The following is a 15259-nucleotide window of genomic DNA, read 5'->3' on the forward strand; positions in this document are numbered from 1 at the left end:
ACAAAGTTTGGAAACACTAACAAACCAGAAAAATCATAGAGGTATGTCTGCTTTACCTGCTCAGATTACTTTCTTAATGAGAAAGTTCTCAAGAGCAAGCAGTGAGAAGCCATCCCTTTTTTATTCATCTTTTCCCTCAACTATATAGGTATTTTGCAAAGAAATCATACTGACACATAATGTTTACTCCTTGTCAACCATTTAGGAGAACTCTGAAGACTAGTTGTTGGAAAACCTTTTATTTTCCTTCCTGTTCTCAGAGAACAGGAAGGAAAATGTTGTTGTTTTTTAAAAGATTTTTATTTATTTATTTTTGAGAGGGAGACAGACAGAGGGAGAGGCAGATAAGGAGGAAGAGGGGAGGGAGAGGGACAAGAAGACTCTGTGCTGAGTGGGGAGCCCGACTTGGGGCTCAATCTGAGGGTCCTGAGCTGAAATCAAGAGTCCCATGCTTAACTGACTGAGCCACTCAGGTCCTCCTTAGATAGAGTTTTTGATGAGACCATGATGGTTAAATCCAGAAAGGACATTCATTAAGGGTCTGAAATGTCTGTCTGGGTTCCAGAAAGGAGATTCCACTTTCCAAAATGAATTTATCTATAATCAGTAAAATAAATCCACATAGAAAGACCTCACAGTTGAGGGGCATGATGAAAATTAGTACCTTACTATAGGAAAGAAGTGGAGGAGAGAGATTCTAATCCAGTTGCCTCTGTTTACAAATGGGGAAAGGCCAACTCTTTCCAAAGTCACAGTCTTGAAGTAATGGGATTCTGGATAGCATTTCTTGGTAGATGTTCCAGTTTACCTAGCATTTTGCATTTATAATCTTATCTATGGATTTTGATTATTTTAACTTAAATAAGAGGCTTTGTAATATAGTTATAAATTTCAAACAATTATATTATTTTGTCTTAAGGAGCAATGGCTTAATTTTATGGGAAGTTTGTATTTAACTATGGGAAAGTAAAAAATGCATGCTATTCTATTTGGCTTACCAAATTAATAAAACAGTTTTTGTTTGAATTTTTATTAAGTGGTATGCTTTTATCACTAGAATTTTCACATATATTGTATTAGTTAGTTTGGGCTGCCATAACAAAATAACATAGACTAGGTGACTTAAACAACAGAAGTTTGTTTTCTTACTCTTCTAGAGGCTGGAATTCTAAGGTTGAGGTGCTATCAGGGTTGGTGTCTTGTGAGAGCTCTTTCTTTAGATTACATATGGCTGCCTTTCCTCTCTGTGCGCATATGGTCTTTGGTGTGTGCATGTGGAGAGAGACAGCGAGCAAATGAGCTTTCTCTTGTCTTTTCTTATGAGGACACTGATCATCTGGAATTGGGGCCACACCCTTATGATTTCCTTTAATCTTTACTTCCTTAACAGCTCCATCTCCAAGTATAGTTACAGTGGAGTTAGGGCTTCAACTTAGGCATTTTGGAGGAGAAACAAACTTTCAGTCCATAGCATATATAGAAGTCTAAAACTGATAAAGTAAAAAGACAATGAACAGGAAGGGACCCTATATATTTCTAATATCTTTTTGGCTTTCTATTTTCCCATTATTTCCACTTCCATTTGCCCAAACACTTTGCAAATTTAAATGCAAATGCCAGAGAAGATTTAGGAATTTGCTGATGGACAATAGGGAAAACTGTACTTTTAACTATCTTTAAATCTTCCTCATGAAAACAACTTAAATTCAAGGGATGAATAAATGAAGAATCTGCGGTATATAGATATGATGGAATACGTTTCAGCCTTAAAAAAAAAAAAAAAGAAATCGTGCCATTTGTGATAATATGGATGATCCTAGTAGACACTACACTAAATGAAATGATAGTCATAAAGGACAAATACTGCATGGTTCCACTCATATAAGGTATCTAGAATAGTTAAATTTGTAGAAGCAGAGAGTAGAATGGTGGTTACCAGAGGCTGCGGGGAAGGAGCAGTGGGGAGTTGCTATTCAATGAGTATAAAGTTTCAGTTTTACAAAATAAATAAGTTCTAGAGATCTGTTGTACAGCTCTAGCCTATAGTTAATAATACTGTATTATGCACTTAAAAATTAGTTAAGAAGGTAGATCTTGTGTTACCTGTTCTTACCACAGTAATACTAAAAAAACTCTCCCCCGTGCTTTCTAAGAAATTAAGTTTCCTATTTTTTTTTCTTTCTTTCTTTTGGTCTGTTTCTTTGGGGGTATTTGGCTAATTATTGGAATTCTCCTGCAGTTTAGTCCAAATTTTGTTTCTAGAATTAGGTCTATAAATACAGAGACCATCTATAGTTTATAGTCTATAGGTCTTTAAAGTTTGAAAGACTACTGACCTCTCTGGGTAATAATCAGTTATGGGACTCTCACATGTATAAACTTTCATGTACCACTTCATATATTAAGTGGGCCTTGCCATTGTTTGCTTCCTTTTGTGAAATAAACATGAGGTAGCCTGAGCTGTTGAGAGAGTAGCTGTGATCCAGATGATGGGTTACTATGGCATACATTACAGGATACTACAAGCCAGGGTGGGACCCTTGGCATGACCTTGCTTCTATCCTTTGCTACAAATCAACTGACTTCTCTTAAGAAAGGAAATCCTCAACAGTTTGTTGATCCAACCCTTTTAAAGATCAGTATTTCTCCATTAATTGTTTTATTTGTCTAAACTTTAAGGTGTGATTTTTCTTTTAGTTAAGTGGCTGCTTAATTTTAAGGAGGAAATATACAAAATCCGTATACAAATTAGCCCAATTTTTAAAAAGAGATTTTATTGAGAGAGAAAGAGAGAGTGAGCACATGGAGTAAGGGGAGAGGGAGAGAAAGAATCCCAAGCTGACTCCATGCCGAGCTTGGAGCCCAGCCCCAGGCTTGATCTCACGACCCTGAGATCATGACTTGAGCTGAAATTGGGAGTCGGAATGCTCAACTGATTGAGTCATCCAGCTGCCCCACAAATTAACTGTTTTTGATAGAATGGATTCTTATTTCATCATTTAAAAAATATTTTCCTTCCCCATTACCCTCTGTTTAAATGAGGAGGTAAGGAGGGGAGTGGTTATTTGCAATGTAAATCATCTCTCAGGTTTATAAATTGGCTTCCTGAGGGGCTTCTTGCAAGAGTGAAGTCATTTCATTTAAAGTATAGTTACAAATATATATATATTTTATTTGTATATATATTTTTTGTATATATTTTTTTGTATATATATACAAATATATATATATTCCTTTATTTAAAATTTATTTAGCAATATCAGGTTGTTTGAGACTGAAATAAACATTTTCTGTAAAAGACTTACTGGCACAGAACCTGGCATATGGAAAGGTTAGAACTAAAGTTAGTTGTTGTTTTTACTATTATTATTGCCAGACTGTGTTAGATAGAAAGAAGATAAAAGGACACTATTTCAAAGGGATCAAAGCTTGGTATGAGGCCTGTAAGGATGGAGCTGGAATTACCATTGTTCTCTGAAAATAGAATTTTGGCTATTTTGTAGGTTGGATCCAGAGCCTTCTGCCACCAACTCCAGGTCTCTGTGCATCTACTCTTTAAATAATATGCAGGTCTACTCCTTAAATAGTATGCAAAGAATTACAGAGGATGAATAAAGCGTAATATTTTCACCCTAACACAGCTCAGCATTCTCTAGTTTAAAAGTTCGACTTTGTTTCCCAGGGTTTTGATTTTATGTTATCAGTTACATCTTCCCTGTCCCTTCAAGGAGAGCGTAACTGAAGCACAACTACCAGTGGTATTTATGTTAAGCTTCATCTATTTGGTTATCAAAGCACAAATCTGGCTTTGCTGAAGGACTTTTTAGATTTGTTTTTATTAGTGTAGTGATTAAGCAGATCTGTGGAAAATGGGTACTTTCCAATTTCTTGAAATCTAAACATGTTTTAATGGTTTGTTTCAACATGTTTTACTTTCTGTGTTTCAGTAGCTTAAGGCGTATTACTGATTAGAAGACAAACTCTTTCAAATTACTGTATTAATTTTACATTTACTACTTATGGTAATTTATAGTCAGAAAAATTTGGTTATCTTAAAAACATTTGAGACTCATTTTTCTTAGCATCTAAAGGGGTAATGTTCAGAAGTGTTACAAAACTTTGAACAATAACTAGTTTCTAAGGAAGTTAGGGTACATTATTTCCTTAGAAATCAAAGCCGGTAGATTGGATTTTACAAATGATTAACTAAGATCTATTGCAAACATTTGTGATATTAAGACAATAGTTAAAAAAATCCATTTGAATATATGGATCCTCCATAGGAAGAATATCATGTTCATGCTTTCTTCCTGGTAAATATTTTTTAATAATGGGGTTCTTTCCTTTTAATGATTGTCTCCTGGGTGGTCCATAATACTGACTTTGTTAGATTTACAAAATTGGTTTGTATTTCAAACGTAATTGCAGAAAAAGGGCAAAACATATTTCTAGTGACACTGTTTATAGGAAGAGAGTGAGACGGCCCAATGAAAATACCAGGAAACTGATTTATCTTATCTAGGAAAATTAGAAGTGGTCCTGTTATTACTTCATTGGCTTTTTCCACAAAACAGTTTGTAAATAAAATTTTCTAGGCCTAATTGAAAATAAAAGGATAGTGAATGGAATTCAGCCTTAGTATTCTTGTTTTATTAAAGCATGGCTCATTTCAGCTAAAATTTTTCAAATACTCACCTTCATTATGAGCATTCTTTAATGAAAATTTAACAAGTATCTGTATCTCAGATTAGCTCAGGAATTTTTGGAGGCATTTGGAAATTCCCGAGTATACCATATGGGCAGCTGAGCGCTTTGGTGGAAAGGCCAGGTAGGGTCAGAGAAACCTAGGATGAAATCCTGGCTCTACCACCTACCAGTTGTGTAACTTTGAACCACTTGATTAAGCTTGCCACGTCTCAGTTTCCTCACTTACAAAATGGGAAGCAAAATAACCGCCTACTAAGGTTGCTTTGAGAAGTGAAATTCATTATGTAGAGCATGATGTTTAGAGTGTTTTGTTAGTTTTACTTGGCATCCTTTTTCATTAAAATAGTTCTTCAAAAGTTTGATATTGGGATGCCTGGGTGGCTCAGTGGGTTAAGCCGCTGCCTTCAGCTCAGGTCATGATCCCAGAGTCCTGGGATCAAGTCCTACATCCGGCTCCTTGCTCAGCAGGGAGCCTGTTTTTCTCTCTGCCTCTCTGCCTGCTTGTGTGCTCTCTCTCTCTCTTCCTCTCTGACAAATAAATAAATAAATAAAATTTTCAAAAAAAAAAAAAAAGTTTTATATTATCAGGGCACCTGGGTGGCTCAGTCACTAAAGTGTGAAAGTGTCTGCCTTTGGCTCACGTCGTGGTCCCAGGGTTCTGGGATCGAGTGCTGTGTCAGGCTCCCTGCTCAGCGGACAGCCTGCTTCTCTCTCCTCCTCTGCCCCTCCCTGCCCCACCTGTACTCTCTCTCAAATAGAAAAACGTTTGATATTATCTGATATTGAATATAACTCACAGAACAAAGAGAATATTCCACGCCAGTGGTTGGCCAACCATGGCCTTCTGCCATTTTGGTAACCATGGTTTCATGGCAGCATAGCTTCATTCATTCATTCATTTAGGTATAGTCCACAGCTGCTTTTGCACTACGAAAGCAATGTAGTTTCAACTCTGTAGTTTCAACAGAGACCCTATGGCCAGTAGAGTCAGTAATACTTATTGCCTGATCTTTTACAGAAAGTTTGCCAACCCCTGGTCTGAGCTGTTGTCAGGAGATTAGTTAATTGATATTATGCAGTGTTACGGTTTGGGCAAGTGGAGGATCCACTTTAGGTGAGGTGCCATGGGGAGTAGAATATAGTATTACCTGGCTATTCCCAGAGTTAACCAGAGAAGTCTAGGGATTATCTGTGATTAGTGGTGAGGTCTCCTGGAACAGTTGGGAATAAAAGATCCAAACCCTACAGAAGGGAATTTGGGTGGAACTAAAACTCTTCTTGTGATTCAGTTTCAGAGAGGGGAGGAACTAGAGACTGATATCAGATCTCACCCTATGGTGTCCTTTATCAGCCCCTTTCTAAGGAAATTGTTCAGAGCTCTGATTACACTGTGAGGATTCAGTCATTCTCAACAGATCCTTGCATATCATTCTAAGACCTGAATTACGAGATTGCCATCAGGTATCTGAAACCCTGAATTGAATGGATTTTACCTAGTTATTGGAGTATTCTCCAAGTGCTGGATTGAGCCAAAAGCAGTAAGTTGGGGTGTGCTATTTGTTACCTGAAAGTTTGAAACCACATCCCACTTAATTTAATAATTTTCATAGATTTAACATCAGAACAATTGTTGGCTTCTACTAGAAGTTCTGAGGAGTATGTCTCATTTATCATAATAAGTTATACTTGGATACTCTCAAAATCTGTTTTTTTTCCTCCTGAATTGGTCTTTGGGAAGTTAGACAATACAATAATAACTCCTGAAAGCTCTTTAGTGCTTTAGAGTTTACAAAGTACTTCCATTTTCACCATTTTACTCAAATATCACCATTCATTTTAGAAGGACTGGAATGATCCCTCTCTTACAGATGATGAAAACTTCAGGTCCTAGGAAGTTAAGGCACTTTGCCAAAGCCATACAGCTCTGAAAGGTGAAGGAGGGCTTTGGATTTGTCTTTTGACTTCACATCCTGTGTTTGCTCTACCACCTCATTTTATCTGATGTTCCCTCTCAGCCAAACTTACTGAAAAATAGATAAAATATATAATCCCATTAGTTTATAAAAGAGACATCTAGAGAACATAGAGAATTTCATATTAGAAAGAAAGATTACCGGAACCTAACGTTCGAACTATTGGCCCATAGGTCTCATTTGGCCTGCAGATGTATTTGACTTAACCTATATGATATTGGCCTATATGTGGTTTTATTTTAAAAAATATATGAAATTAGCTATTGATTAATAACATAAATAAGTCCTAATTTCCAGCTTCTTTAGACAAGTCTGAAGATTTGGCCGTATTGGGCCCGCACTCCTACATGGCAATAGGCAGGATTTAAATGCTGTAACACCTGGAGTGAGCATCTGCTTTCCAGTTTCCATCATTCTCTCACACTCTTTATCTTCCCATCCATATCATGCTTCATTCATTAATAGTACTTCTCTGACTCGTGTAGGCGTTTGAATGTGTGACCACTGGTCTAGACTAGAATACTCACTTTGTGAATGAGTGAATGAGAAAATTAAATTTGAAGTAGTAAGGTAATTAGGCAGCCCCAAGATTAGACCTTGTTTTTCTCAGATAGAGCTCTTGGGCTCTCTGGCACCATGTTCATATTAATCATTATTACTGAAGAATAATGGAACAGCAAGGGAATAGTAATTAATCCATCAAGAAATGATGCATGCTTTTTAATAAACTGATTGTGTTTAGTGAGGGTCTACTATATTTAGATTTATGCTATGTGAGCCAGATTTCAAATATTTTATCAGACTGTGGTTTGTAGCTTTCAGTTCAGAAAACAAGGTCATACAAATTGAATGAATGAAGTTTATTTTCTTATATTGGAGAAGTTGGCTAGAGGGTGCATTTTTAAATTGAAGTATAATTGACATCATATTGTATTAGTTTCAGATGTACAACATATTGGTGTGATATTTGTGTTCATTGTGCAATAATCACTACAGTAAGCCTAGTTACCATCTGTGGAGGGTGCATTTTGAATGGATTTAGGAGAGACTGAGTTTCAGTTTTAGAAGCAGAAGTGGTTTTTCTCTTCAGTGTGATGGAAGCATCATCAGGGATGTGAAAAATGCCTCCTTTGTGGAAGACCTCATACTAGGCAATAGTGTATGTTAAAGAGAAACAGTGAAGAGAGGTAACTGTAGGGAATAGTAACTGTGGTTAAATACTGAGAGACTAGAAAGAGAAGCGCAGGCTGGGGCGGACCACCATCCCACTATCACAGGAGGAATCTGTAGAGGGTGAGTGAGTATAGGCGGTTGAAAGGAATTAATGGTGAGAACTACCCAGTGATAAGAAAGGGTGTCAGGTATACAAATGGGTTGAGTGAAGCACAGTGTTTATCATTTATTTTTTTCTGAAGTGTAATTTCTAGGATGGATTATATAGTTTAAATCGAAAGGGATAAATTATATTCTATTGAGTGAAGCAACTAACTAGGGGATTTGCCAAAAATAACTATAATAAACAATGAATGGTTGACATTCTTGTTTTGAATGGGTCTTTAAAATCCCTAAAACAAATGTTAGATGAATATATTTCCAGATAGTTATGATTGCTGTTCTTGTTGTTATTCATTCATTCAATAATTGTTTATGTCAACTTGCAATGTGTAGGGAAACACACTAACTAGTAGTGGGGAATATCCAAAGACGGAATCATTAGTCCCTGCCTTTGGGTTGCTCTCAAACTAGTTGGGGAGTTAAGATAGGAAGACAGGAAACGTTTTATATAAGACAAGCCTCTGCAAGTCCATGTTTTATCCGTTTAGGGAAAGAGATACCACTTCTTCTGGCTTGATCTGGAGATTTTCTAAGGGAGGGTGACTAGGGATTTGAGCTAGACCTTGAAGGATGAATAGGATTTGAAATACCAAAGAAATGGTAGAAGCTATTTTTTTCCCCAAGATTTATTTATTCGAGAAAGAGAGAGAGGTGGGGAGAGGCAAAGGGGTAGAGGGAGAAGAGAATCTTAAGCAGACTCTATGCTGAGCTCAGAGCATGAAGCCTGATGAGGGACTCCATTTCAAGACTCTGAGATCATGACCTGAGCTGAAACCAAGAGTGGGATGGTTCACCAACTGTGCTTCTTTAGAGAGTGTAGTAGAACATAGGCCTGGTGGCAGAGAGCTCTAAGGAGACAAATGTAACAGAAGTACATGAACTTCCTGGCAGTGTGGAAGAGAGCTGAACTAGGTAGAAGAGCCTTGATTCCCAGGCTAGAAAGTTGTATTTTGAAGATACAGTTTCCATAGTTGACCTAGGGAGCTCAGTGCCAAGATATGGTATACATTAAACAGTGTTTGGAAATGGATAACTCTCTGTAGAGTTTGTAAAATGCCTCTGTTAATAGTTGCAGTTTAGAAGACAGTTTGCTTGGGAGAGAATCCAAACCTTCCTAAGGAGAGAAACAACTCCCCAGACTCTGATTTGGAGTTCGCTTGGAGACCCTCCAAGGTGTAACATAGGTTGTACAGAAACCAGTGTACCAGACCAGGGGTGAGGGTACAGGGGAATGCCTATGAGGAGCAGATTACATCTGGAGAATCCTATTTTGCTAAAGACAGTATTGAGTCTAGCATGTCATTTTATTTTTAGTTTCTGTATATGCCTATGGGAGTCACCTTATATTGGAATCCTTATAAAGCCTCTCATATTACAGGGCACTCACTCAATTATCTTATTTGGAACAGCAAAGTACTATTTGGGGACGACACATTACTCTGCAATGACCTCAATCAGCGCTATTTTTATTTGCTCATGGAGGTATGCTGACATGATGGGTAAAAAAGAAGGCAAGGAAATTTAATACACTTTCTGTTATTATTCCTGGAGGAGGAGTTTGCACTGGTGGGTGCTGCATATAATTTAAAATGTGCCCTTGAAAGCCATGTAGTAGGTATTTATGTTGTGGACATCATGAATATATACCCACAGGCCAAAAGGAAAACAGCTCCCTAACTTAATATGACTGTGAACTCACAGCTTGTAATAAAATTTCCAGTCAGGGTAGATTCAGAAAATGTTTCTCTAGCACTGAGACAGATGTAAAGATGTACTTTTCGGAAAACTTTGATGACTATAAGTTTGGGTAGAAATGGAGAGTCTGGATAAAATGGTTTCATGAAATTTGCAATATTCCAAAACTAACATTTAATTTTATAGGATATGTGTTTTAAAATATGAACAATTCAAATAATCATGTAACCATTAACCTTGGACAAGTATTAATCATGGAGCGGCATCATAAAGCAACCGAATTTTGTCACTCGCTGTTCTTTTCAACTTATTCTTCTTGTTCTTGTTTGAAGTTTAGAGAGAGCCTTATAACTCTTCCAGTAATTTTGATTTCCTGTGGAAGTTTGTGAAACACAGTCTCTGTTTAGTAACTAGGATGTCTAATCCAGGGTTTATCCCAGACCTCACATTTTATTGAAGTTAAAGCTTCTCCTTTTTCCCAGTGCAGGTGGCTGCAGACTGTCCACTGTAGGGGAGAAGCGTGGAGATGGGCTCTTTTTCTCACTCAGCACTTCCATTTCTTCTCTTCTCCCAGCTTGCTAACCTTGAAGCGCACTGGGGTATGTATTCAGAGAGAAAAGGTTGGAGCAGGAAAGCTCTCATTACCTTCTGTGGGTTCTGGAAATCTCTCCATCACTGGGGCTTACTCATCTGTAATTTCTTCACATGGTAAAAGCATTTCTTCAGGCTGGTCCTTCAGGCTATTTTTGTCATCTCCTCGGCTTCTGCCCATTCACCTATGGTTCCTTTTGTCGAAGCCCCTCACCAGCTTATCATTTCTGTCATTTTTAGGTGTACAGTTTTGAGGCTTTAAACACATTCACGCTGTGGTCCACCTATTACCACCATCCTTCCCCAGAACTTTTTCATCTTTCCAGACTGAAACTGTGCACCTATTAAACACGAACTCCCTATCACCACTTTCTCCTATTTTCCTTTCTGTCTCTATGAATTTGATGATTTGATGACTGTAGGTACCTCATATAAGAAGAACCATATAATACTTGACCTTTTGTGACTGGCTTATTTCACTTAGCATAATGTCCTCAAAGTTTATTCATGTTGTAGAATGTGATAGAATTTTCTTCCTTTTTAAGGCAGAATACTATTCCATTATATGTATATACTACATTTTAAAAATTTATTCATATGTTAATGGACACTGCTTCTTCCATATTTTATATGTTATGAATAATACTGTTATGAATAGGGGTATACAAATATCTGTCCAACTCTCTGCTTTCACTTTTTTGAGTATATGTCCATGTATAGAATTGCTGGAATTTGTGTTAATTCTGTGATTAATTCTCTGAGGAACTGTCATGCTGTCTTCCATATTTGACATTGTGCACCAGTAATATACAAGGGACCCTCACCAATACTTGCTCTTTTCTGTTGTTATTGTTTTTGTTATTTGATAATAGCCTCCTAATGGATGTGAAGTGGTATCACATTGTGGTTTTGATTTTTGATTTGCATTTCCCCAGAGTCTGGTGATGTTGAGCATCTTTAAATGGCCATTTGTATATCATCCTTAAAAAATGTCTATTCATGTCCCTTGCCCATTGTTGGATTGGATTGTTTGTGTTTTTGTTGTTGAGCATAATCATCCTTGGATAAGTTTGAAGGTGACCTCATGCTGGCCCCTGGGTGCTGTATCATCAAGATCTGAGAAGGACCTAGATGGCATACTCCAATGAAGGGACCAGGGAAAACTTGGTGAGGTGTGGGTAGATTTATAGCACACTAGTAAAGGATGGAAAATACCCCTTGTTAACAATGTAGAGCTTTGGGGCACCTGGGTGGCTCAGTGGGTTAAAGCCTCTGCCTTTGGCTTAGGTCATGATTTCAGGGTCCTGGGATCCAGCCCTGCATCGGGCTCTCTGCTCAGCGGGGAGCCTAATTCCTCCTCTTTCTCTCTGCCTGCCTCTCTGCATACTTGTCTGTTATAAATAAATAAATAAATAAATAAATCTTTAAAAAAAAAGTCTTAAAAAAAAAAAGTAGAGCTTTTATTGCCTCTGGGCTAGGGGACAAGGGTTTGGAGTGGTGACAGCCTGGTGAGGGATATATCCACAGGAGAGGCCTGCCCAGCAAGAGCTACGGGTTTTACTTGAGCGTCCATTGACTTTCAGCCAGTAGGGAGGGAAATGGAGAAATATATAGCCCATCCTCTTCCTCTTCCCTTGCTGTTTCTTGCTGGTACCTTTCATTGGCCAGTCCTATCTTGAAGCCTGGTTGATGCAGTCCACAGAGGTCTGCTCTCAGGGCATGGACCAGGAAGGTTAAAGGTGGAGGCTGGATCTGAACTGGTGCACAAGATGTCCAGCACACGTGTGGCATTCCCATTTGGTCTACAGGACCTTCTCCCTATTTTCGGAAGGCATTTACTTCTCTGACTACAGCCCCTCTTTTGCTGCTTCAGGCTGCTCAGCCAGCTTCTTGCCCTTCAGATTCTCAGGTGTGTGCATCAATTGCCCTTCCACCACATCCAGGAAACATAGTGGATGTTGCTCTAAGTCATCATATTTAAATGGCTCACCCTAAAGTTGTGGTGAGGGGCAAGTTCCTCCCTGGCTCCTCCCTCTTGTAGGGAGGATGAAGCTGTCAGCACACCAACAGTTTTCTCCATATATTCTTTCCTTTCCAATCACCTGCCCTGTTATGCCCTCCATGTGGCTGTGGAAAGGGGGTAAAAGCCATGAAACTCCACATCTTGCACAGTGATCTTACAGCTCTTTCTGGAATATATTAGTTATGGTTTAGGGACTTCAAAAACCAAGACTGACTTAGTTCCTCTTATTTTTTTTCATTTTGTATTCAGAAAGAGAGAAGTGGGGGGTTCCTGGGTGGCTCAGTCAGTTAAGCACTTGCCTTTGGCTCAGGTCATGATCCCAGAACCTGGGATCGAGCCCTGTGTTGGGCTCTCTGCTCAGCGGGGAGCCTACTTCTCCCTCTCTCTCTGCCTGCCACACTGCCTACTTGTGCTGTGTGTGTGTTTGTGTGTGTGTGTTTGAAATAAATAAATAATCTTTAAAAAAAAAGAGAGAGAGAGAGAGCACATGTGTGCATATGCAAGCTGGGGATGGTGGGGCAGAGGGAGAAAGAGAATCTCAAGCAGACTCCTGGTTGAACCAGAGCCCATTGCATGGCTCAATCTCATGACCCCGAGATCATGACCTCAGTGGAAATCAGGAATTGAAGGCTTAACCGACTGAGCCACCCAGGCACCCCTTAGTTAATTCTATTTTAACAACCTGTTACAAGCATCATATGCAATAGGTACTCCTAAAAGTTTGTATATTTGGGGGGCATCTCGGTGGTGCAGTTGGTTAAAGCATCCAGCTCTTGATTTTGGCCTGGGTTATGATCTTGGGGTTGTGAAATCGAGCCCCAAGTCAGGCTCTGTGCTCAGCAAGGAATCCTCTTGAGACTCTCTCCCTCTGCTCCTCCCCTGTGCGTGCACACACACTTTCTTTCTCTAAAGACAAATAAATAGATATTTTTTAAAAAAACGTTGTTTACTTGCATTAATTTAAATGCATTTTTTTTTTTTTTTCAAATCTCTTCAGTGGGAATGGGGAAGATTGCTTTAAATTTGGGATCACTTTATACTTGGGGATATATGATAGGCTTTCTTTGGAATCTTTTCTAATGGAGAAACACAGATCAATTAGGATAGCTCATAATTCCCATGGAATTTACCCAAGTATTATTTAGCTTCAAACAGCTAAAACCCAAATTAAGTATACCAAAAAATATTTAGCCTAATTTGAAGATAAAGTTTATACAAAAATAGTCTTGTTTAGTTCCTGGTAAGTTTGATAAAGTATCTTCCGTGGAATAACTAATTTCCCAAATGATTTGTTTATACTTTTTTTTTTTTAAAGATTTTATTTATTTGTCAGAGAGAGGGAGAGAGAGCAAGCACAGGCAGACAGAGAGGCAGGCAGAGGCAGAGGGAGAAGCAGGCTCCCTGCCGAGCAAGGAGCCCGATGTGGGACTCGATCCCAGGACGCTGGGATCATGACCTGAGCCGAAGGCAGCTGCTTAACCAACTGAGCCACCCAGGCATCCCTATACTTTTAATTTGTTCCAATTGTGAAGGCTTAATTTTTGAATTTATTTTAGACTGAGGTTTTTTTTTTTTTTTTTAAAGTAACTAATTGCTTTTATTGAGTTAAAATTTACATACTTTGAAATGCACAGATATTAAGTGTACATAAATTCAGTAATTTTCATGAATGTGTATAACTATGTAACTAGCACCCCTATGAAACTAAAACACATTTCTATCATTACAGAAAGTTTGCCTTCTGACACCCTCTAATCAAACTCACTTTCCCTTGTTCTAATTTCTTTTTTTTTTTTATTATTATTTTTTTTTATTTTATTTTTTTTCCCAATTTATTTATTTTCAGAAAAACAGTATTCGTTATTTTTTCACCACACCCAGTGCTCCATGCAAGCTGTGCCCTCTATAATACCCACCACCTGGTACCCCAACCTCCCACCCCCCCGCCACTTCAAACCCCTCGAGGTTTTTTTTTTAAGAATAATCTGTACATTATATATTTTTTTAAATTGGAGAATAATTTAATAATTGATGTTTTTAGTTGTTAAGGAGACACAGTCTTTTTTTTTTGTTTGTTTTTGTTTTTGTTTTTATTTATTTATTTTTCCAATTTATTTATTTTCAGAAAAACATTATTCATTATTTTTTCACCACACCCAGTGCTCCACGCAAGCCCTGCCCTCTATAATACCCACCACCTGGTACCCCAACCTCCCACCCCCCCGCCACTTCAAACCCCTCAGACTGAGGTTTAAGCCATTTTCTCTTTCATGTATATGGTCACTGAGAGCAGATGAGTGCTGAAAACTTGTTTCCTTACCCAAGCAGAAATAGTGGGGAAGAGTATTCATCATCTGCCCTCAGAAACAAGATATTATGCTGTCATTTCTCGAAACATTCTCTTAATACTTGCCCCCATAGTTTTCAGGTTTTAAATACATTTAGTGGAACTCTGAAGACTTTACTTGTGACATGTATCCATGACTTTGGGTGGCTCAGTCATTAAGCATCTGCCTTTGGCTCAGGTCATGATCCCGGGTCATGATCCCAGGGTCCTGGGATAGAGCCCTGCATGGGGCTTCCTGCTCAGCGGGAAGCCTGCTTCTCCCTCTCCCACTCCCCCTGCTTGAGTTTCCTCTCTCGCTGTGTCTCTCTCTGTCAAATAAATAAAATCTTAAAAATATATATATATGACTTTAATAAATTACAAATACTAAGTTTGTCTTCTGGTGCAGATGTGTTGTCATTGTGCTCTGTTTGCATTCATAATTTCAGCCTTCTATATAATATTGACATGGCTTCATGTGCTATCATTTTAGGTAAAGGCTTTCTTCTTCTCTCTTGTGAATCTTCTAAGAATGGTTCCAGAGGATGCCAGGGACAGGGGACATGGTTGGTTAGGTGGAGCATAGGACATTTTTAGGGCTGTGAAACT

The sequence above is a fragment of the Neovison vison genome, chromosome 3 (genome assembly GCF_020171115.1).
Source record: "Neovison vison isolate M4711 chromosome 3, ASM_NN_V1, whole genome shotgun sequence".
Taxonomy (NCBI): domain Eukaryota; kingdom Metazoa; phylum Chordata; class Mammalia; order Carnivora; family Mustelidae; genus Neogale; species Neogale vison.